The 25,502-nt window shown below is 46.0% G+C and overlaps 1 long non-coding RNA gene across 1 annotated transcript in view; it reads left to right on the top strand.

Moving 5' to 3' along the window:
- Positions 1 to 25,502, top strand: part of LOC147679651 (uncharacterized) — a 325,346-nt gene that overhangs the window by 136,486 nt on the left and 163,358 nt on the right. The window contains exon 4 of the long non-coding RNA XR_015300895.1: positions 6,446 to 6,719. This is a non-coding gene — a long non-coding RNA (uncharacterized LOC147679651). The remainder of the gene's footprint in view (positions 1 to 6,445; positions 6,720 to 25,502) is intronic.

Below are 25,502 nucleotides of genomic sequence, written 5' to 3'. Positions count from 1 at the left end.
ATTCTATTACTGCATGTTGATGCCACAGGAACATTCCTAGACATTGTTGCAGTATCTGGTGCAATGTGATAGCCAACTTTCAGTGGTGTGCTACAAGAAGTTCTTTCTACAATGATGAGACCCATTAAAAGCTGCATACACATAGCACAAAATGAGAATTTTGTCAATGTAAAGGGAGAGTAGTATGAGTTGGCTTGACTACCACATATGGGGCCCGATGTAGGTAAACTCCAATTTACCACTTCTTAAATACCGAATCATACCGATTCGGTATTTAAGAAGTGGTAAATTGGAGGGGGGGAGATGTGGGTATTTCAGAATCGGTAAATACCGAATCTGTAAGATTCGGTATTTACCGATTCTGTAAATACCGAATCGGTATCCCCCATTGATTCCTATAGGGCTTGAAGCCCATAGGAATCAATGTGCATTACCGAATCGGTATTTACCGATTCGGTAATTACCGATTTCTGCAAGGGTGCAGGGGGTGTCACTTTGACACCCTCTAGCACCCCCAATACTGGCTTGTGTGCCATGTGGCACACAGACATGCCCTAAGGGCATGTCTGTCTGTCACATGGCATAGGTGTGCATGCACACATGTGCATGCACACCTGGATTCGGTATTTTAACACCCAATTGGATTGGGTGTTAAAATACGGAATCTGAAGGGCCTGTGGGACTGAAAGTAGTCCCACCTACATCCCGAATTTTAAAACTCGGTAAACTTACCGATTCGGTATTTTTCAAATTCGGTAATTTTACCGAATTGGTAAAATACCGAATCGTACAAAAAAAGGTCCCCTACATCTCAAAAGGCCAAATACCGGTCGGAAACGGCCGAATTCGGCCGTTTCCGACCGGTATTGGCCACCTACATCGGGCCCATGGTTAGAAAAATTTGAGCAGAAAAATATTGCCTTGGTGGCAGCATTCAATAGAAAACAAGTCTAATGCATCTAATGTTCAATCAATGTGCAAGTTGCCTTTCTACAAGATATGTACACCAGAAGTCTGTGTATGTGTGTATTTCACAGGATCAACTCATGTTCCCTTTGTACTTCCCAACAGCAGCATATAACAGCAAATGTCACCGCTGTGAAAGGTCCAAAAGAAGATGAGATGGTAAAGGAACCTAAAACAGGAAAAAAAGATTCTTTAAATTACATTACAAAATAAACATGTAAGTAATGAACTATTTTGAGGACACATTTTTTATGGACAATCAAAGATAAACAATGTAAATGAACAAAGGTGGGAATGTGTCAAACCTTTGATCAACAAACAGCTTTGCCCTGTAATTCCTTAGCTTTCCCTTTCTAAAAAATGTCCAGCACTGACTGTCATTCTCATTCGATTAAAAGTTGGATTTAACATTTCTTTTCTAAAACTGTTAATATATGCTCTTACTTACGTGAAGAAGTTGTCAATAACATCTTGATCTAAATCAGTTCCTTCCTCTTTACCCCTATCATCTTCATTTGGCAATTCAACATCCTCACCGGGTGGCTCTTCATGGTCTCCATCCTATGCGATGTATGGGATGTCCCATCGCAGGGCTATGTTGTGAAGCATGCAGCAGGCCATGGTGATTTGGCTCACCTTATTGTTTGAGTAGAGGAGGGCTCCACCAGTCTTATCCAGGCAGTGAAATCTGGCCTCTAGGAACCCAAATGCCTGCGCTACTGACCTAGTGTTTGTTCATGGGCGTTATTGAAGTCTACTTCCCCATGCGTTGTTGGATTCCTCAGCAGTGCCAACAACCATGGTCTGTTAGGATAAGCTGAGCCTCCTATATGGGAAAAAGAGCCAAAAAAGTATTTTTTTTGTAGATCATGAAACTTTAAATCAACCAAACAACATATATTGGAATACTGTTCTTACTAACAAGCCAGGTCCTCTTAGGTCCAAGTTGTGACATTGGAGGGGTATGCTTCTGTACAATAGTACAAAGGAATAATCGGTTGATCCGGGGAAATGCACACAGAGACTTGTGATGTACAAATTAGGCAAGCAGATAACTTGGACAATGATTGAATGGAAGTGCTTCCGATTCCGGTAGACATGTTCCCTTGCGTGTGGTGGTACTAAGGCAATATTTGTCCCATCAATTGCTCCAACCACATGTGATAGGCGACCCAAAGCATAAAAATCTCCCTTCACATTGGCCAAATCCTCATATTCTGGAAACTGGATAAAGCTGTTGATGTGTCTCATCATTGAAGAAAGAACTTCTTGTAGCACATCATTGAAAGTTGGTTGTGACATTCCACCAGATACTGCCAAAGTGCATTGGAATGATCACGAGGCCACAAAATGAAGTACTGCCATGAGTTTGACAATTAGATTAATAGATGTGGGATTTCTATTGTGAGGCAGAAGATCTTGTTCCAGCTGAAGACATAAATCCACTGTTTTTTGCCTATTCAATTTGAGATTTTTTTAGAATATCCCGTTCTTCCATGGTGGGAGGTCTGGAAATGGTTGGAACACCTGAGGTTGTCGTCTCGTCACTGAACCTGGGTTCATATGTCTGCATTAAAAACATTATCAACATTTTAAAACATTCACAAACTTTTTTTGATGAATAGCACAACTTTAATATTTTGTTAAATATTTAACACAACATGTAATATTGGTGTAAACAACACTGCGAAACTATCACATTTAAACATAATAACACACTACATATAAATGTTTATTATTAAATTAATTAGTAACATTAGCATATTGAATAGGTAAACAAACTATCCACCTTTTTTGAGTGGTGGTGACGCACTAAACATTGACAAACACACTATTTGACCATTTAAAATGACAGGCACCTGATCTCGCCATCAATCATTGGAGACCACTCCTATTCATAATATACCGAAAGGTCCCAGCAAACTGGAACTCAAGCGAAATCTGAGGAAGGTGACTAATGAGTCATTGGCTCCATTAATTTCCACTTTATTAATTTTAAGAGATGAGTACGTTGACTCCGCGGTACAGAGGTTTGAAGACGTCACCTCTGCAGCTGTGGATGAGCTTGCACCTCTCTCTTTCGCTATAGTGCTAGAAAAAAGGCCATCGGCTCCTTGGTATGTCGAGTCCCTAAGGCTATTAAGACAAGCCTGTAGAAAGCAGGAACGATGTTGGAGATCTAGCGGGAATATGCAGGATAGAGAGGATCACAAAACTCTTCTGAGGGAATACAGGACGGAGCTTATTAGAACTAAGCAAGAATATTTTTCAAACCTCACTGGGGCTCTTACCTCTCCGAAAGAGCTCTTTAATATCGTCGACTCTTTAATTACTCTGAAGACCCCTGAACTTGTTATTAATTCACAGCAGCTTTGTGACAACATAGCAGATTTTTTTCAGGACAAAATTTAGGGCATTGTCTCGGCTCTTGAGCTCCAAAGGATCCCTGCATCTTTGCCTGCTCTCTCTGTTCCTCAGATCCCTCCCCTTACTGGGCCGGTCGGTCCTATAAATTCGATCTCGTTGTCTAGCTTTCCTTCACTTTCCTTACAGGAATTAGAAGTTCTCTTGACCAAGACCAAATCCGGCTCACCTCTCGATCCCTGCCCTCTTCATCTCCTCAAACAATGTAAGGAAACTCTCCTGCCCCCGTTACTTCAGATTATGAACAAGGCCTTGAGTGAAGGCACTTTCCCTTCCCAATGGAAGAAAGCGGTCGTGAAGCCGCTCTTGAAGAAGCCGTCACTGGACCCAGAAGTGCTGAAAAATTTCCGCCCCATTTCGCTGCTCCCAGCCCCAGCAAAGATGCTGGAAATCCATCTACACCATCATCTTTCTTTCTTTCTGGATTCCGCTGGTCTTTTGGATCACTCGCAGCATGGTTTCCGGAAGGGTCATAGCACGGAATCCGCCCTGACCGTGGTGCTTGATAACATCCGCACCACGGTTACAAGGGCGGAAGTACGTTGCTGATCCTTCTGGATCTCACAGCTGCGTTTGACACCCTGTCTCCCCTCGTTTTAACATCTCGTCTGAGGGAGATAGGGGTGGAGGGGCACGCTTTAAGCCTGTTGGCCTCCTTCTTGGACCAGAGGGAACAGAGAGTGAAGCTGGGAGAGTTCCTATCTCCATCCCTGCCGCTGAATTGGGGGGTCCCACAGGGGTCGGCGTTAAGCCCGACCCTGTTTAACATCTATGTGACCCCCCTGGCCAGGCTCATTAGATTTTTTGGGATGGAGGTAGTGTCGTACGCCGATGACACGCAGATCTTGCTGTCTCTCGCCCAGCCTGTCAGCTCCTCTGCCTCTAAGTTCAGACTCTGCATGGAGGCAGTTGCCCTGTGGATGATCAACAATTCACTGCGGCTAAATGGCGAAAAGACGGAGATCCTTGTATTCCGCGAGAAGGAAGACATCTGGTCGACGGAATGGTGGCCCGAATCCTTGGGGACCTGTCCGGCCCCAACTCGTGCAGCACGAAATCTGGGGGTTATGATTGATCCCTCCCTTGATATGGCTCTTCAAGTAAGGCGGACTATTTCCACCTGCTGGGGCATCATTGCAATCTTGCGCAAAATCAAGTACTATCTGTCTGTGCAAGCTCGGAAACAAACTGTCGTAGCTCTGATAACATCTCGGCTCGATTATTGCAATGCTTTATATGCCGGAGCCAATAAAGGTCTGTTGCAAGGCCTTCAATCGGTGCAAAATGCAGCGGCGAAGTTCGTCCTGGACCTTCCGAGAAGGTCGTCAGCGACCGCCGCCAGGAAATCTTTGCACTGGCTTCCCATTGACGCCAGGATTTCATTTAAAGTGTTATGCCTGGTGAATGGTGCTTTAAACGGGAAAGAGACTGGAGGCGTAAAAGATCTCCTCCTCCCGTATTCTCCTGCTAGGAACCTTCGTTCCTCGGCGAAATTGCTCCTTACTGCGCCTCGAGTGCGAAGAGCTAAATGGGGAGGCAGAGCCTTCTCCAACCTGGCCCCAAGATGGTGGGACAATGTTCCCTTAGAGATCAGGATTTTACCCTCAATGCAATCTTTCAGAAAAGCTTTGAAAACATGGCTCTTTGGTAAAGCATACCCTTAGCTTTTGGTTCTGCCTTTTCTTTCTTTTTTGATCTCTTTGGTAGGCGCCTTGATGCCTTTGGGCAAAGTTGCGCGTTTATAAGTTTAATTTCATTCATTCATTCAAGACATTTGGAATTAGACGGGCACTGTAAAAGTTGACCACTTAGTGAGTGTGAAACTCCACGACGGACACAGCTATAGGCTAACGTGTGTGAAAGCAATATATGACAGCCAATGGATGTGTCCATCGCCATTGATGATCGCGTACATCGTGTACATGTACGCAGTGTTGCAAAAAAAGCTAATTTGCCTCCTAACAATGCAGTCAACAAGAACTCAACTTTTGCTGCCATTTCCGACTTCTGGGAGTCACGATGTCAAGCAAAGCATGTTGCCAGAGGAGTTGGAGTTTCTGGCAATGGAGGTCCTGTACAGGTAGCTCTATGACTCACCGGTGGAAAAGGTACATGTTTAAAATGTCTTTGTAAATCTGTCTGTTTGTTTTAAAAAAACACAGGCTAGAATAACCCATTGAGTTCCTGGGTGAAGTCTAGTGATTGAAGTGAAGTGCCATTTATTTTTTACAGGATATAGAACACTGATGGTATACATTTTTAACCACTTTCTAATTAGAGAAAACAACAACATTAGTATGCGTTGTGTGTTTTAAGTCCTGCATTTTATGTGGTGTGTTTTTTTAAATATATCCATGAAATTCATTTGAAATGTGGAAATTTCACATCATGTTAAATTAGAAAACCCATTATATTTTCTTTACAACTGTACATATATTTAATCTTGTACATACCAAATACAAATGATGTGTGGTTTGTGTGTAATCCCACAAAACACTCAGCCTAATTCAGGTGTCCCCAACCAGTCAACAACCTTGCGTTCTATTTTCAAATTGGCACAATAGCATGTATTCGTTTCAAAGTTAAGGGAAGGCTGTGATCATTTGACATCATGATCATCCGGCTGCAGATAGCAGGCCCTGACAATGAGCAGTACTCAGATTTGTGGAGAAGGCTGGGGCCGAGTCACAGAGATGAACATCCGAAGCACTGAGGTATTTGACTCTTAAAAAAAATCCTTGCCAACTCAAAATTGGAGCTGTGAACAAAATGAAGCTTCTGAATGCTTTTACGTGAAGAAAAATGGAATAGAGAGTTACCTGAATTATTGAGTTAACACTCCATATTTACTCACATTTCAAAGTGTTGCATTTACAAACAGTGGGCGGTAGACACTCTGCCATAAGTGTATGGGAAAAATACAGCCCTTTTTTTACATGAGAGAAATTTTAAGTGCAGAAAAATGTTCCTTAATATGAATTGTTTTACATTAATACAGACAAACCAGTCACAAAACAATTATTTTTTTGTCTTTCATATTTTTTTATCCATACAGATACATGTCAACACCCATCAGAAAAAAACATTTGGAAGGCCATTGCCAAGAAGGTGCAAACCCTGAGGGTCTACGAGCTGCGCAGCATTCAATGTCGAAAGAGTTGGGAGGACCTACGCCGTTGGACCAAGAATTCATCAGAAGTCCAGCTCGGCAAGTCCTCCCAATGTGGAAAGCATGCACGCCACACCCTCACCCCCAATGGCTTGCATACTAGCCGGGGTCTATCCGCAGCTTGATAGGCAGTTGAGAGTCCAGCAGCAGGATCAAGGGGGTAAGTTCCAGTTTAAGTTTACCATGTTAAATAACTACTTTTTGTTACAGCAACTAATTTTGCAATCAACATTAAGTTCGACACATGTCCAACTCACAATTAGAGTTCTTCAAGGTGCATGTTTTGCACAAGGTGTATGATGATGTGTCTTGTATATGAATTTACGGAAAGGATACCACCTGATTTCTAATCACTACCAAAGGACTGGTATCAGAAGTGCCTGGCTAAACAATAAATATAATCAAGTTGTTTGTTATAAAGGGCAGTTGTACCAAACAGGCCACTAGTATTTATTGTGTCAGGTGTGATGCTCCTTCACTATTGTGAATTATGTAAGGTTAGCCCTATTACAAGTGACATAGCATAAAAATGCAGTTACGATACAGTGGATGTTCCAAACCTCACATTGGTAAGTTGGTTTTATACACAAACAAGAGTGAGCAAGTGAGCCAAAATTACTAGTAACATCAAATTAAATGGCTACATTCTGATTCAAAACATATCCCAAATGTGTTTTGATTACAAAATTATATTTCATTCATGCTAAAAGTGACAGATTTGCTTGATGTCTTACTCCTTCACAAATGGGGTCTTTGCTGCAGGGCCCTCACACCCCGTCCCTCCATCTGTGCTGAGTGAGGAGGCTATAGACCTGGACACAGCATCTTTATAGGCCAGACTGCACTCCTGAATGCCATCAGGGGCCTTAGTTTCCTTGTGCAACAAATGCTAGCATACCTGGAAGGCATTCATAATAGTGCTATGTCTGGCCTGCAGAGATCATTTACAGGATTAGTCTCCGCACTGACTGCAGCTTCGCAAGCAGTCCAACCTTGTGCCCCAACTCAGGCCCCTTACCCATCCCAATTCCCATTTCCCAGCCCTGTTCCAAGCACACACACGCCTTTGCACCCACTCTCTTCAACAGACACAAGCAGCACACCCACACACAAACACAAACCCAACAAGAAACACAAGCATACACTGAAACAATATACAGGCACCATCCCCACCACAAACACCAGCACAGCCACAACCACCACAGCAACCACAGCGCACTCACAAGTACCACGCCCACAAATACCTCCATACCCACAACCACCACACTCACAACCACTCCCACCACAACCTACCATCACCTCCACACCCATAAGCACTACACCCAAAACCACCACCACATCCACAAGCACCACACCCACCACCCCACCCACAAGAAACATTACACTCGCAAGCACCACAAACACCTCAACAGCACACTCATCCAAATACACACCTGCATGCAAAACAACGCCCACCAAACACAAATGCACACACTCACGATCAACATACACCTGCCAAGAAACAAACACCCAAACGTACAACACATACACCAGTACTGCAACTACACAACTGACTTCATATTTTTAGTTACCATTATGGCAGAAAATACAACAGATTTTTTCAAATGTCCTTTTTGTTGAGTGCATACAATGGTTAAAATGTATATAATGGTCATTTGAATTTAGATGCAAGGATTCATCATGATAATGGACACTTGCACCAACAAATAGATGTTTTAATTTTAGTGTTAGTACAGGTGTGTTTATTTTAACTTGATAAGTGATGAGAATAAACCATAGGCATTACACCTTAAAAAGAATGTGATAATTGAAATTTGATGAAATACAGGAATTGCACTAGACAAGGGGAAATGTTACATGGATTAAAATATTAACTGATTCAAGTTTGGGACTGACATTTATTTTACTGGTATTTCAAAATCAAAAGTTGCACCTTGTCTAGTGCAATTTCTACATTGTTACATTTTACGTACCCCAATGATGTATAATGCATATGTTTTTAATTAGACAATTTATGCAATTTATTTAAACATATGTATATGGTCACTTTTAGATTTTTGGATTGATGTCCTTTTTTGTGTGTAAGTGTCCATTTTATGGAAGGTAGCATGCACCAAATTTAGAAATACAGTGTAATCATAAGGTGTATTTCTTTAAATTTCTTAAACATCAACATTACACACATATGCATTGCACATTGGTATGCTATTGCTTGTAAAAGAGATTTAAAAATGCACAAGTCCAGTGCAAATGTTAACAGAGAAGTCAAAAGGTAACAGGTAAAAGAGGAACTTACCTTCAATTGCGGCCACAATGGGGTTGATGTGCTACGTGGTCAGGCAGCAGAGGCAGGACTTGGAAGATTGATTCCATGGTGGAAAAGGAAGTGTGAGAGTGAGAAAAGGTGTGTTTCCGACTTATATCTCTTCCAATTCGTCAACTCAAGTGTGGAGGTTTCCCCGCTACTGTCACGTCGGTAGGAAGGCACATAATGACCGGCCCAGTGGACAAAGTCTCTGTACTCCCTACAACAACCGCTTTTGTCAATGGCACTGCCAACATGGGTGAACACAGCTGGCAGAGTCGGTGGCATCCTGACGGTCTTTCGTCCATGTACCCACTAGCATCTAAATAGAGCGGGCGGACAGCCTTGTAGGCGGATGGGAAATCCAATGGAAAAGCGATTGTGGAACCATTATCGCCAAGATCTAAGTCAGGCCCAGTGATTTGGCACAGTCTTGGAACATTCTTTAGCTGTTTGTAAAGACCTAGCTATCAATAGCATTGCTGGAATAGTTAAATTGTAGCATCCGGTGCAGATGCTAGACCCTCATGTGCTTCTAGGATTAGTCTTAACCTGTGATCTGAATTTGATATCACTCGATCCCCCACTCCAGGAAGATGAGCTAATGGAATGTTTGCGTGTTTAACAGGTAGCACCATTTTGTTGGAAAATCTTTCGGTAAGGGGGTGCAACTGTACGAAGCTGTGACAGCCTTCATAATGTCTCCATCTATTCTCGGACTAGAATTAGTCACTGCAGTGACTGCAGCAGTTTGCACTGTTGCTTCTGTGGCTTCATCAGCCAACAAATTCCCTGCAACATTGGTGGCTCAGTGTGTGAATAACATGACCTTGTGGCAAACTTGATTTAAGTTTAGTCACCTGGCCCCAGAGCTTTTTATGCTTGATCGTGTACCGTTTTGAATCTCTTACTCCATTCTGGCTTCAGTCATGTAAGTACTCATTGTAAGATTGCACACAATTATATGAATCGCATACTATAGTATGGGGAACTCATAAGCTGTGTTCTCAAGTGCCAAAATTAGAGCTTTCAGTTCAGCAAGCTGTGCAGTGTAATCACTAAGTGACTGTGTGAATGTTTTATTTGGTTGGAATCCTTCACTCCTCATGTTACCGCTGCACAAGCAGAAGATTATTGGTGTTTTGTCCCTACTGCAGGCTAGGCAGAACCATCAGTGTAGATTATAAAATCATACTGATCTAAAGGCATTATTTTACTGGGCAGAGTATATTTGTGCTCATATTGAAGGTATGCCTGTGTTTTGTAGTGTAGAGTCAAAAGCATAATCTACTTCTTTTGCTGTGAGTCAGTTGGCCTATTAAATCCATCTCGGAAGTAAAGCTTTCACGTTAGGAACCCTGGCCTTTGTAACAGCCTTTATGGCTGGAATCTGAGTCACTGCAATTATTCATTTTCCCTGAGTCAATGATCTTTCTTTCACTACAGCTGTCTGTACTGACGCAGTATTTTTTCAGTTGGTTCAAAAAGCATTTCTGCATTTGTGTATAGATGAGATATATTGGCAAATGGTACAGAGTCTCCTTCTCTGAATGTAACAGTAGTGTAACCTGATATCCCCACAATTGTTCAGATCACAAAATGTGTGGTGTTGACATGTGTGTGTAAGTGTTTTGAAGTTAGCATGTCAGCTTGTACTGAATGTAAAATATGTGTGTGTTCATATGCCCAATATGTGCTTGAAAAGTCTGGACGTATTAAGTCCTCAAATGGTTTTACCCGTTGTGCATAGTCTGGTATGTATGTTCTCCAAAAATTTAGGAAATCCAATATTGATGGGAGATTTTTCAATTTGTTTGGAGGTTGTAAAAGCACACACTTCTCTAAGAAATGTGTTGCAAGACTTTTGGCTTCACTTGACAACTCGTATCCCAAAAACAGGACACTGAGATAGGCAATCTTGGATTTTTTAAAGTAGAATTTGTAGCCCATGTGAGCAAATCAGAGAATTATGCAATGTACTCTAGCCAGTTGTGTTGTAAGTCATTACCTGTCAAGTATAGTTCATTGAGGGGGCGTGGCTACGCCATGCAGCAGAAATTGCCGCCTTCTAAAGAGGCTCCGCAGACCAGGCGGCATTATCCTGCAAAATCACGTTTTAGAATCGGACTCTGCCGGAGCTGACCCACTCAATGTGCGGTTGAAATAACCTGCTCCAATTCGGCAGGGTTTCAACGCTGGAGGCGACGCGGAACCATGGACATGATACGAGGCCTACTGAAACACGAACGGAGCGGCGCACCAACATAGCCACTGAGCTACGCAGTTAGGCAACTCGAACTCCAAGGTCGCTGAACTTGGGTACGACACTACCACTGTAGGCTAACCGCTGAAAATATAAGCGCTGTGCAGTCAGAGCTGAGTAGAGCTGAGTAGAGCATCCGGAGCTGCGTGAGCCCCAAAGATAACTGTTGGCGATATCGCAGCATATGTAATAACTGTGCCAAGCAGAAGGTGGAATTTGCCAGACTTCAGGGGAACCCCCGTAATTGTTTGTTCGACATAGCGGAGCTCCGCGCTTTGGAACCGAGTCCTCATCTATGCCACATCTCTGGGCCAGACGAAGAAGGAACCGTAGTGACGCACACTACTGGTGCAGACTGTCTACTCGAAGAGCTCCTGTAAGAGATGTCCTGCGGGGAGAGGCATCTGATCATCACAACGAGGTGCGGGAGGTGTGGGCTGGGGCTTGGGGTGGTGCAAGGCCATGAGTGCCCCTGCTGTAGTAGCCTGATCCCCCTGATAACATGTAGGCAGCTCAGGGGCCGGGGGTGTGTGTGTGCCTGCGCCACGGGAACCCTTTGTTCACACCGGGCCGCTGAGAGGCTGCGGAGCCTTGTGCTCCAAGGTGGATGTGTGGGCTGGTCAGACCTCTTGCTCCTCATTTGTGCCCCCCGCACAAATGTGCAAGGCGTGGGGGGCCTGAATTTGGGGTATGGATGCCGCTCACCTTGGGCCCAATCTGGAGTAGGTGGGTACCAGGCACTGGCTCTGACCCGCTGTTCAATATCGCCATAATATCCAATCCCTCGGCGCGACCTAACTCTGGACTGGGGTCCTAATAGAAGATCTATTGAGACAAGAGGAGGTGCTACATAAAAATAAGCATAGCACACCTCGCTGGGTGAGCGCTGTTGGGGTGTTGGAGCTCCAGGTTGAACCAGTGCAGCTTGAGCCTTGTTTTGCAGTCCTGCGCGATCAAGCACTGTGTTGCAATGGAAAAAGCAGACCCCAAACAGGCGAAATTACCATTCGAGAACAAACGCCTCACCCACTACAATGACACTGGCCCTGAACTGGAGGCGGCCCAGGGCTGTAAAGGTCCAGAGGATGATATCCGCACAATCTTGCTGGACGTGTGCTCCAGCATAAAAACAGTAGATAGCAAAATAGGCGCCCTCACTTCCAGCCTTGATGCTGTTAAAAAGTATGTCGATGTGCATGAGAACCACCTGGACGTATTGGAGAACAGGTTGTCGGACACTCAGGATGTGACAGCGGAAGCCCAAACCCAAATCCTAAAATGGAAAAAAATACTAGATGTGATTAAAGGTAAGAATGAGGACTTGGAGGCGCGCTCCAGGTGCAATAACCTATGCATTATTGGACTGCCAGAATCAATTGTCATTCCAAAAATGGAACCTTTTATAGATAACCTTTTGCATGAACTGTTTTATTCAGCTCTATCACAAGTTATGATAGTCAAAAGGGCGCACCATACCTTGGGCCCTAGACCTCGACCAGGAGCCAAGCCTGCCCAATTATTGCGCGCCTTCTGAACTACAGGGACAGAGATGCTATCCTCATAGCTACAAGGGACCAAAGCCCCATATCCCACCAGGGGAACTCCTTGTCCTTTTCCCCTGACTACACATCTATGGTTCAGGCAGCCCATATGGAATTTCTGCCTGCGAAGCGCATCCTGCAGTCAGCCTCCAATGAGTATGCTATGTTAAACCCAGCAAAGCTCAAAATCACATATGATGGGAAACCACAGTTCTTTACTGATGCTAAATCAGCTCTCAAGTATGCCAAACATATAGGAGCAAGAAAATTGCCCTTGCTACCCTCACAGCAAGCTGCTTTAGAACCTACTCTAAGTGATAATAACTAAGATGTAGCTTATCATTCTCATACTGTTATACGCAGGCTTGGTCGTCGATCTGTTAGCTGCCACATTGCAGTATGAGAACCTGTCTACCTTTATTGCAGTTGGAATACATAAGATTTTGAGGTGGGGCAGTTTTGTCCTTGGGTAGAGTTTGTACCATTAGTTAACGCCTGGTCACCCTGCCAACAGGCAGGTTAAAGCAGACGTCCCTAGCCCCCCGAGGGAGATCTCCCATGGGGTGTTGTTCTGTTCATTGGGTCAGTTGTGGGTGGGAGGGTGATTATGCATCACAACCTGATTGGGAGGTTGTTGTGGGTCAAGGGTGAGGGGAACATTACACACTCAGGTGCATGGGCCATAACTGTACGGCATATACAGGAAGAGAACTGCTGTTTTGATTTCTATTACAGGTTGCACAAGCTTTTACTTTTTACGAAATATAGAATATGGGAAATCGGCATGGCTGTACATTTTCTGCTGTTCTATTGTACATTTATTCTACGGGTGGGTACACATTGCTTATCTCTTGTCTACTAGAAATGACTGAGACTAAATTTCTCACTTGGGACATTCGTGGGCTAAACGACTTCAAGAAGGCTCGGCGGGTACACTCATATTTGAGCAGGTATCACAGAGGTGTGCTTCCTTCAGGAAACTCATCTATTCCTGCGGCTCTAACCCCAAGCTAAGGAATAGATACTGGGGGGAAATACACTTGGCACCCTTCTCTAACTACGCTAGCGGGGTCGTGATACTGATTAGACCTGGAACACAAAACATTAAGGGAAATCTAAGGGAAATTTTTAAAGACCTGCAAGGTGAGTTTCCCCTATATAACGTTCAAATAACACACAACACCTCGGGTCTAGTAAGGCAGGTGAAACATGAACAAGAAAGGGACAAGCAGAGATGAAAATATGTCAACAGGTTAAGACACTAGCCACCTCAGTAGGGAGGAGAAACTATCTTGCCAAAACCCATCATTCACAAGTTGTGAGGTATCATCATTTGGGTCTGGCCTCCTCTCGCTAGGGCACTCAGTCTTAGAAATAGACTGGGGTACCCTGAGCTGTTAGGAAGACTAGAGGATGGCTAATGACTCCACAGAGTACAGCATAGAACCCATAAGCATATATTCATGCTAGGTGAAGAGGATTTCTACAAAAATAAAGAAAAGTGCAGCGCTAAATGATAAGACAAAAGTGTGTTTAAAAATGACTAAAGGAGCTCCATCCCAATTTTATTATCAGAGTTCCCTTGTCATGGTTAAAAAGCAGTGTGTTAACACTAGACAATGTCAAGTGTTAAGCGATGAATTAGGTCGACATGTTTCTGCCCACACAAGGATCTAACAGTATCGGGGCATTCTTCAGGACCAAATAAGCAAGTAATATATAAAGCTGCTGCTGAATATCAAAAAGTAAGAAACAAACCAGTGATGAATGTCAAGTTAAACATTACATATACTCCACCGATAATATCCAACTAGGCAGTAGTGGAATAGAATACCGGTTACCTGAAAAGACAATATACATATATTAAAGTAGTGCTTGCCCCAATGCTCAAATTTCACCACACACACAGCCTCCATCTAATGACAAGGCTGGAATTAAACCAAGTATGGTTTCAACATAGTCCATATAGTGCATACAATACATACACTTACCCACAACAGTTGGGTGTCACCCTCACCTCTACCTGGTGACTACTCAGGGAAGGGGGCCTCGCTCTGTAACAAAAACGAAGTCCATGATACAATTAATCATGGCATATCTGTCTATCACATGATTCTTGGTGGTCATGTCTCTTACACTGTAACAATACACTCTCAATACAAACGTGAACCTCTCTGAATAAAAACCGACTATATTGAGTCGCGTGGAAAAGAAAGAAAGAATGGATGCAAAAATCATTGCGCTTCATTTGAATGGCACAATACTTGTTTTGCGATACTATTTAATTCAACTACGAGCATTTGTTATGGCACATTCTGGGGGCAATTCAATAAAGTTTCTTTAAAGATCAGCAGGAATGTGTGGAACGCATTGACTGACACTTGCCTTAACAACCATGCGCTAACCGGGGAACACTTTCCCCTACAGACATGCGCAGTAACGACATACGGCGTCTACCTGTTTTGCGACACTATTTAATTCAAGTGAGGAGAGGAGACCTTGCCTGCCGTGCTCTATGAGCATTTGTTACGGCACATTGTGGGGGCAATTCAATAAAGTTTCTTTAAAGATCAGCAGGAATGCGTGGAACGCATTGACTGACACTTGCCTTAACAACCATGCGCTAACCGGGGAACACTTTCCCCTACGGACATGCGCAGTAAGTAGTAACGACATACGGTGTCTACCTTGCAGGCAGTAGCGTAGAGTCCGCTTTAGGACCTCTACGCCCAGGATAAATGAACACGCCATGGCCACCGTCGGTACCTCCAGTCATTACTCAAAGACCGCCCCAGGGTACCGACGGAGAGGTAAGTCCTTTTTGACTCCTTCCGTATTTCCAATGCCTCATTTAAATGCCTGCCCGCATTCACTTTCTGCCGCGCTAGCGACGTGTTTACAAGTCTTCAGTGTAGCTACACTACACTGACGACTCTTTTAAATACCGAGTCGTTTGTTTACATGTCCTATTGGTCGCATTATCCTTTCCTTCATGATACTTCATGATATTGTCTGCCTGAACACGTTATAATAATAATTGAAGGCAAAGTCGTCCAACTTACCTGCCAATTAAATTCCATTACATGCCTTTTTAAAGAGTGACACGCTTTTGCAGTTTTATCCCCTAACGCACTATGCCTGTTTCAATGAGGATAACAATAGGTATCATTCTTTCTTTCCCACGCGACTCAATATAGTCGGTTTTTAATCAGAGAGGTTCACGTTTGTATTGAGAGTGCATTGTTACAGTGTAAGAGACATGACCACCAAGAATCATGTGATAGACAGATATGTCATGATTAATTGTATCATGGACTTCGTTTTTGTTACAGAGCAGGGCCCCCTTCCCTGAGTAGTCACCAGGTAGAGGTGAGGGTGACACCCAACTGTTGTGGGTAAGTGTATGTATTGTATGCACTATATGGACTATGTTGAAACCATACTTGGTTTAAATCCAGCCTTGTCATTAGATGGAGGCTGTGTGTGTGGTGAAATTTGAGCATTGGGGAAAGCACTACTTTAATATATGTATATTGTCTTTTCAGGTAACCGGTATTCTGTTCCACTACTGCCTAGTTGGATATTATCGGTGGAGTATATGTAAAGTTTAACTTGACATTTATCACTGGTTTGTTTCTCACTTTTTGATATTCAGCAGCAGCTTTATATATTACTTGCTTATTTTGTCCTGAAGAATGCCCCAATACTGTTAGATCCTTGTGTGGGCAGAAACATGTCGACCTAATTCATCGCTTAACACTTGACATTTTCTAGTGTTAACACACTGCTTTTTAACCATGACAAGGGCACGCTGATAATAAAATTGGGATGGAGCTCCTTTAGTCATTTTTAAACACACTTTTTTCTTATCATTTAGCACTGCACTTTTCTTTATTTTTGTAGAAAACCCTCTTCACCTAGCATGAATATATGCTTATTGGTTTCCATGCTGTACTCTGTGGAGTCATTAGCCATCCTCTAGTCTTCCTAACAGCTCAGGGTACCCCAGTCTATTTCTAAGACTGAGTGCCCTAGCGAGAGGAGGCCAGACCCAAATGATGATACCTCACAACTTGTGAATGATGGGTTTTGGCAAGATAGTTTCTCCTCCCTACTGAGGTGGCTAGTGTCTTAACCTGTTGACATATTTTCATCTCTGCTTGTCCCTTTCTTCGTGTTTCACCTGCCTTACTAGACCCGAGGTGTTGTGTGTTATTTGACTGATTAGACCTGGCCTGGGCTGGTCAACTACGCAGGTACAATTAGACCCTAAGGGTAGATACATTATTCTCATGGGCACCTTGATGACTACTAAAATAACGCTGGTGGCAATTTATGAATGTGGACGACCCACACTTTTTTCTCACTGTATGGGCCAAGTTGGCATCACTGTGGGGGCGACACAATTATTTGAGGTGGGGACTGAATGTTACTCAATAATATTTGTGACAGAGTGGGTGCTCCTCGTAATTCCCATCACAGGGCTACATCTCAATTAAACACTTTTATACTTGAACAAGATCTAACAGACATATGGCGTAGTAGAAACCCAACTAAGAGGGAAGGCACCTGCATCACCTCGTACCGCAATGCATGGTCAAGAATCGACTACTGGTTGATCTCATGTGATATTGCGTCATGGACCACACTCCACCTTGCACACAGACTATCGGACCACGCTCCGGTGCTGCTACACTGAAGGATACCAAAAACATCACCCCGCGCATTCAGTTGGCATCTACCACCCGATGTACTCTGTGATGCTGCATTCAGGGAAGAGATTAGAACTGATATGACACAATATTTCTCCATCAACTAAGGCTCTGTAGTCTCCGCGTTGACCCTGTGGGAGGCGTTTAAGGTCATGATTAGGGAGGGCGTGCATTTCCAAGCAATCAGGGGAGCTAAAGTCAATTCGTACCACCAAAACGAAACTAGAGCAAGAGATCAAAGTTGCTGAACAACTGTTCTTTCAATCAAGGGACCCAAGTCTCCTGGCCACCATTAGGGGGAAGATCACAGAATTCGAAGAAGAGGCAGACAGGGAAACTAGCTTCTTTGGGGCTCATACAAGGGCGCGTAGTTATGGTAAAGGCGATAGGCCTGGTAAAACGTTTGCTAATGCACTACAACAGCGCACTTCCCCTCTTTTTATAGCAGAGCTATTGAATGATGATGGAGACCTTAAAAGAGGCCAAGAGGACACACATACATTTCTCATTAAATATTATGCTTCACTGTACACGGCAACGCAGGAGGCCCCCTACCCAGACCTCATACAGTGAGTATCTAGATGTGCCGTCCTCGATAGAGGACATCATACAAGTTATTAGTAGCCTGCCTGGCGAGAAAGCGCCGGGCCTAGATGGCCTAACCACCATATTTTATAAGACCTATGTCCAGGAGCTGGTGCCTAGGCTGTTGGATGTATATCAGGAGTCACTTCAGAAAGGGATCCTTCCACCGACTACGAGCGAAGCTGCTATTATCTCTCTTTTAAAACCTGAAAAGGCTGTCAATCTATGCAAATGATATAGACCCCTTTCGCTAATTAATGTGGACGTAAAGATTATTGCTAAACTCATAGCTAATAGACTTCAGCCACTACTACCGCTTATAGCCAGACCGTATCAATCAGGATTCATCCCGGGTAGGTAGACAGCCCACAATTTGCGCACGTTTTTTGCCACACTACACCAGATTGATCTGCATTTGCCCTCCGCTTCAGTTTTTCTCGATGAAACAAAGGCTTTTAACTCTCTAGAGTAGACTTTATGGTTTACTTTCCTGCCCAGATTGGACTTAAGCCCCAACTTTGTTCAATTAATAAGTCTGCTATAGACTAAACCCAAAGCCAGGCTGCAAGCCAATAACCTAACCTCAGAACCATACTACATAACTCACGGAACTAGACAAGGCTGCCTGCTTTCACCGCTGCTGTTCGCGGTGGCAATGAAACCCCTGGCGGCCAGGATTCGCCAACAACATTGCATGTGAGGCCTGGGATTTACGGATAGGAATCTTGCCATATCAATGTATGCAGACCACATAACATTATACATCCGTAGACCAGACGAAAACCTTAACCCTGTTTTGAAAGAAGCTCTCCGCTTTGGTTGAATGTCTGGCATACAGATCAATTGGTCTAAATCTTCCATTTTGCCTTTGACAAATGCCCTGCTGGAAACTACCTTGGAATTGCCACTTAAGTGGGCGGATGGAGCGGTCAAATACCTAGGGGTCTGGTTCAGCAGAAACTTACAGGAAATTTGGCGGATGAATTTCGGTAAACTGATATTGGTTAGAGGGCAAATCAAAATTCTGGGCAGCTTTGCCTCAGTCACTTGCTGGCAGAATCGCTATCACCAAAATGAAAGTTCTTCCTAAATGTCTATAGTTATTTGTTAATATTCCCATTCCCTTAACTAAGGCCTTTTTTAATTATCTGGGCTTGTGCATAATTGCCCTAGTTTGGGAAGGCAAACAGCCTAGAGTAAGCTGGAAATTACTGACAAGCCCGCTGTCCGGGGGTGGATTGGGTGCGTCTGACTTCGAACTTTACCCACTGTGTGCACAGGCCCAATTTCTTAACTTTTGGATATACCCCATCCTATTCCAACCACACTTGGCGATTGAAACATATATAGCTGACCCTGCCCCTTTGCAAGGAGCCATCTATAAACCATACCACAGAGCGATGAATAAAATAAATAAAGTTGAGACTCTTCGATGGGCCTGGGAATGATTAAGGAAAAGAGTGATGCTGCCATAGTTATACGAGCCATTCACTCCGATTGCACACCCCCTCATTTCCCCTTCCTTAATAAGGGATCGATGTCACAAGCGCGAGACACAGTTGTCGTTGCGATGGGGGACCTCTACCCGCGGGACACGTTTTTAGAGCAGCCACAACCACAGGAAGAGGCTCCGGTGCCACTCCGCAATTTATTTTTATATTTTCAGCTCCGTGCTCCCTGTAGGGCACTGAATCCAGTTTTTCCAGCCCCCTAGATGTGATGAAACCATTAGAACACCTATTAGCTATTCTGCTGCTCACATCTGAGATACCTATCCTAAACTATAAGCTACGATTGATTCATTTTAAATGTATTCACTGGTTATATGGCACTCCTCTCCTATTGCGCAAACTGGGGTTACATCCAGATTCGTGCTGCTGGAAGTGCAGACGAGTAGCAGCTGCTTTTCTGCATGTTGCATGGAGCTGCCACTCCATTGCCGAATTTTGGAATGAGGTACATGACATTATTCAGGCAGTTGCAGGTGTGCAGTTGAAACCTACTCCACTGGTGGCCTTGCTGGGGTATGTGGGGGAAATCCCACCCAAGAAAAGACTCTTGGTGGCCATGATGTTATTACTCGCAAAGTGCAGAATAGCCATGCGGTGGGGTGCCCAGGAGATCTCCCGGGTGGCCGAATGGGTGAGGGATGTGGCTTACTGTCAGGAGCAGCAGGCAGCATTCTGGGACCTAATGCCGACGGCATCTCGCCCAAGGGATATCTGGGAACCGTTAACCACATGGCTACGGGGTCAAAACACAGATCTTCCAGATGCTGCTGGCCCAACTTAGGTCACTTCCCAGTCCATGTTGCTTTATTAACCCCTCTACAGCTTGGCCGTTTGTGGGTGTGCTCCCAGCGCTCAGGCGACGTCCGGGTTTGGGCTTGGGGCCAGGGTCACGCAGTGCATGATCTCCCCCTCTTGAATATACTGGCCTATGACTTTTTGTCTCTACGACCTATAACTAACACTGATATTTTACAGTCAATAAATCTATGATAGTTATTACCATGTGATGTATAGATGCACCGGTTAAGTAGTTGGTGGGATAATCTGTAACAAAGCAATGTACCTGAAAATCTTTAATGTTGATATTCCATTCTTCTATGATAATACTGTTTGAAGTTAAGCTGAACAGTGCTCAAATGTGCAAGCATTTATGTTATATGTATGCCTGAATAAGACAATAAAAAAAGAAAAAAATTCAAGTATAGTTCACCAACATAGAACAATGCTTAGCCAACAAAATCTTGTAACAGTTCTGCTACACTAGCTGAAAACAGTCCAGGGTTATTCTCTTACCCTTTGGGCAATTGACAGAATTGCTTTTGAGAGTCAAATACGCTAAATGCAGGCAGATGCCTGCTCTCAGATGCTATGTTTTGGCCGGAAAACCCTTTTGGATGTCTAATGTGGTTTTATACTTATTGTGTACTATATTGTTTATTAGAGCTGTACTGTGCACATTCTGTACAGAAAATGTGTGTGTAGTACTGTTCAATTGTCTGTAGTTCTAGACAAAATGATATGAATGGTCTTCTTTCATTACTAAAAACATAGGATTATTGATTGGTGAGATCTATTACAACCTGATATTCAAGTTGTGTGAGCATCTCTCCAACTTGCATTTTGGCCTCATGTTTAATGGGGTATAATGGTATAGTGGTTGTGGGCTGGACTTCACGGGTATGATGTGGTAAGGGAAGGGGGACGTGTCTAGGCACGCAATGGCGGCGGTCGCACTCGGGTAGAGCTCAGAGCCGAGCTCCCCTTCCCTGGGCCGATTCTCCGCTAGTTCTTCTTGCAGCTGCCTGAAACTACGAGTGGACCGTTGCAGAGACGACATCGACCCGCTGGCCGATTTTTGAACTGAAGAACCGATCATGTCCGCACCGGACCTTCCGGAAGACCTCCTGCGGGACTCCTTGCTGCTCGGCCGGCCGAGGTGACTATGAGAGGCTGTGGCTTGGAACTGACAACCGGGCCTGCGCATGCGGCCTACGAACTAACAAGCGCGGCCTCCCTGCCTGCCGGAAACGGTAATCTGGGAGCCCTTTTGCCGCTCCGATCCAAGAACAGCCACACTTCTGAGAAACTGCAGGGGAACCGAGCCTGAGGGGAACGGAGACCTAACCCGCTGTCTGCCTGTTACACCGGTGAGGGCCCGAACCACGAGCGCTACCACCCGGCTGCTGAGTGCCGTGGTCGGAGGCACTGCGACCGCCTGAGGAACTACCATCAGCGCCTCAGCGAGGCTGAGACGTCAGAAGAGAGGGCCCCCCCTCCGGGACTTACCAAGCAGTCGCGGATGCGCGACGGGCCTCTCTTCACCCGTGGGCGATATCGCTGTGAGCAGAAAGCCCTGCTGGGAGCCTGAATTGGGCGCCAAGGCCCACACAGAGAAGACACCGGAAGCCTACTAGAGCCATAACCCTGAAGTAAGGCGCGCACTTGTGGCACCCAGCTGGCGGAAACGCTACCTGACCCCGGTCACCACGAGCCCCCCCTGAGCCCTTTACGATCGGCTGACCTGGGGAAGTCTGGCGAGAGGCGCCCTGCTGCACCTCCGACGGAGGATCGGAACCGTTGGAGACGCGCGGGACACTGGGAGGAGGCCTTGGAGCTGGCGGGGGAGAGAGGGCCCCGTGTGAACTAAGCAACCCTGTGACGCCGTTTCCAATACCGGAGGGCACCTGGCCCCCTGCGGCTAACCGTGGAGCCGTAATGCTGTAATCGCGGATCCCCGGGTCCACCGGGGACCCCCCACGGACCTCCCGTCTGCCACAGATGCCCTAAAATTATTGTGGCCGCAGGCGGAGGTGAAGACTGGCACCTGCTGAATCGCGCAGACGCACTTGCCTGCTCCGAGGACCACCATCGCCGACACACGCGACAACACCCTGCTAGCTACGTTGGAGCCGTCACGCACCCTAATTCCCCTCAGATCTTGGGAACCACCAAGCCTCTTCAAGACAACGAACTAAGGAGCACCTCACTGCCAGGGCCTCCTGTGAACTCCACCGGGCTGATAGGCACGTAGCTCTGGCCATGTCCGGAGGGGTAAGGACGTGCACCGGAACTGGAGGTGCCCCACCGAAAGGGAAGACTGATAAGACACAGAGGAAGATGGATGCCGACCAGTTGACCACGAGACTGGATAGCGTGCTCGCTGCCATGGAACGCCTGGAAGAGTCGCTCCAGTCGACCAGAACTTTATTTGAGACTAAAATAGACAGCGTCGCCATAGACCTCACCCACCTAAGGGACGATCACAAAAAACTGGCAAATCGCACCAAGGCCCTGGAAGGGACAGTGGCGGACCTTGATCCCCGAGTTAGCCAGACGGATAAACAAGTGCAGGACCTTCTGAACAGGGTCGAGTTTTTGGAAGACCGTGCCGAGGATACGGAAGGACGGGCACGGCGGAACAACATCAGACTTGTGGGAATTCCGGAAAAATGGGAGGGCAACAATCCAGCCCACCACGTAGAGGACTGGTTGAGGACCATACTGCCGGAAGACACGCTTTCGCCCTACTTCGTGGTGGAACGGGCGCACCAAGTACCCACGAGGCCACTTCCCACGGGCTCCAACCCGAGACCACTGCTCCTCCGGATACTGAATTATCGTGACCGTGATTCTGTCCTGTGGGAAGCTAGAAGGCTCGGAGAAATTCGCATAGACAATGCCACAGTGATGTTCTTCCCGGATTACACTATCCAAGTGCAGCGTCAAAGACATTCCTTCCTAGAGGTAAAACGACGGCTTTGCACAGCAGGTCTCAAGTATTCCCTCCTCTTCCCTGCAAAGCTGAGAGTGGTGGCACAGGATAAAGCTTATTTCTTTACTAACCCTGAAGAAGTAAACGCTTGGCTTGATGCTGGCACTGACATGGCACCCAGACAAACACAGGGCTACGAGGCGAGACCACGGGCACGTGGACCGAGAAGTCGCCGTAGGAACAGAGAACATCAGACTCGTCGCCCAGAGGAAGCGGCACGTCACTCCCCGCCGGCAGACCAAATTATCCAGGAGCAGCGGGACGAACTCCGCAGGGTCTCTGAGCTTAGCAGCTCCCCGACATTGGACGCCGCACCGGGCACCAGCCCTCGGATAGTTCCAAGCGATGATGAAGCCATCTATGGTATACCGGACTCTCAGCTTTCTGTAGACCTGCCAGATATCACACCACAGACAGCTGACCTGCTTAACTGAGATCACACGAGGAGCCCTGGCAGAACCTGCAGGAATGAATGAGACGCTAATAGGGGCCGGATGGGCGCTGCTGTGCTGTTGGAGCTCGGTGACACCGGGAGTGACTTCCTTGCCTCTTGGACGGACGGCGGGGATGGGACGCAGTGAGTATTGCTCCAGTCACCTGAACACAGACATGGTGCTGTAATGGGAGGGCCTCCCTGTACCCCCGCCCCCTGCCCGCCGGCCTTTGCCCAAAGGAGACTGAACATGTTTATGGCCTGGGGTGTACGGTCTATTTCACTTTATCCCAAAATGGCTGGCTGGACCTGGATCCCTGCGCCGCAGGCTAAGCCAAAATTCCGCACACTGACTCTGGCTGCAGGACGCATATACCATATGGCCCAGGGAGGGATAGTGATTTCCCTCTTTCTCCAGGTTGCTATACTGCTGAGACTGTGCCTAGCACGTAACACCCCCTAAACTTGAACGGTTGTCCCTCTCGATCGAGAGTATGGACGGTGGCACGTTTCGCTACTGCCCTTTTAGCATTCATATATGGTTCACCCCCCTTTGGTTAACTTTGTTATTTACTTATTACCCCTTTTGTGAATTCCTGGGTTGTGATACTTGTGTCAGTGGAAATAGCTGTGGACGTGCTTGGTGGAGGGATGTGACGGACCCGGGGTCAACTAATGTATATGGAGAAGAGGGGAGACTGCCTAAACTGATATTATGTCAGCGATAAAAATCTGTACCTGGAACATCAGAGGCATGCACACGCCATCACGCCGCTATCAAATATTCTCATACCTCAAAAGACACCAGATCCAAATTGCACTTTTGCAGGAAACACATTTGAACAAGGCGGAAGCAATAGCGCTGCGCCGCCGATGGAGGGGGCAACAGTATGCTACAGAGTACTCCTCATATGCCCGTGGAGCGCTACTGTGGGTAAGACCGGGCACTCCCTTTGCGATGACGCATTCCCACGCTGACCCGGAGGGCAGATATGTGCTTGTGCACGGCCGTCTTGATGGGCAACCCGTGGTTCTAGCATCCATCTACTCTCCCAATACAGATATGGGGGGCTTTCTTGCACACCTCTCAGAGAAACTGACGCCCTGGCATGGAGTCCCCTGGATACTCGGGGGTGATTACAATAGTACACTGGACACAACACTAGACCGTTCCACGCCACCCCGACCTGATGCACCGTCTTGTGGAACAATGAGGGCACTTATTCAGTGGGCAGCACAATGGGACCTCCAAGATGCCTGGCGTACCCGCAATCCCAACACTAGGGTGTACTCCTACTATTCTGGGGCACACGCTTTACATGTACGTCTGGACAGATACATGGTATCATCGGAACTGCTGCCCCTCATCACGGACACACAATACCTTGGCCGAACACATTCAGACCATAATCCACATACACTAGACATAGCATGGGAACGCCCGCACCCGCCCATTCCTACTTGGCGATTACAGCCCGCCCTATTACTAGATGCCCCCTTCCGAGATTCCCTACAAGCTTGCGTAGCGCAATACTTCGCAGATTATTCAGGCACGGCGTCCTCCCCCGCAGATCGAATGGGACGCCTTCAAGGTCGTGATTAGGGGGCACTGTCTGGGCACACAGGGGAATATGCAGAAAAAACTGGAAGCAGACCTGCGCTGGGTAGAGGCAGACCTACTCTGCCGGGAGCAGGAAGCGGTGGCAGGAACTGATGAGCAGCTGCTTGCGGCCCGTGAGGAACACATGAAACTGTTGGAACGGCTATGTCACCTTAACTACGCAGCCCACTCGGCGCGTGTACATCACCATAGCGACAAAC

Source organism: Lissotriton vulgaris, chromosome 11 (genome assembly GCF_964263255.1).
Source record: "Lissotriton vulgaris chromosome 11, aLisVul1.2, whole genome shotgun sequence".
NCBI lineage: Eukaryota > Metazoa > Chordata > Amphibia > Caudata > Salamandridae > Lissotriton > Lissotriton vulgaris.
Note: the sequence above shows the minus strand (reverse complement) of the source record. Positions and strands in the feature narration are given on the sequence as shown.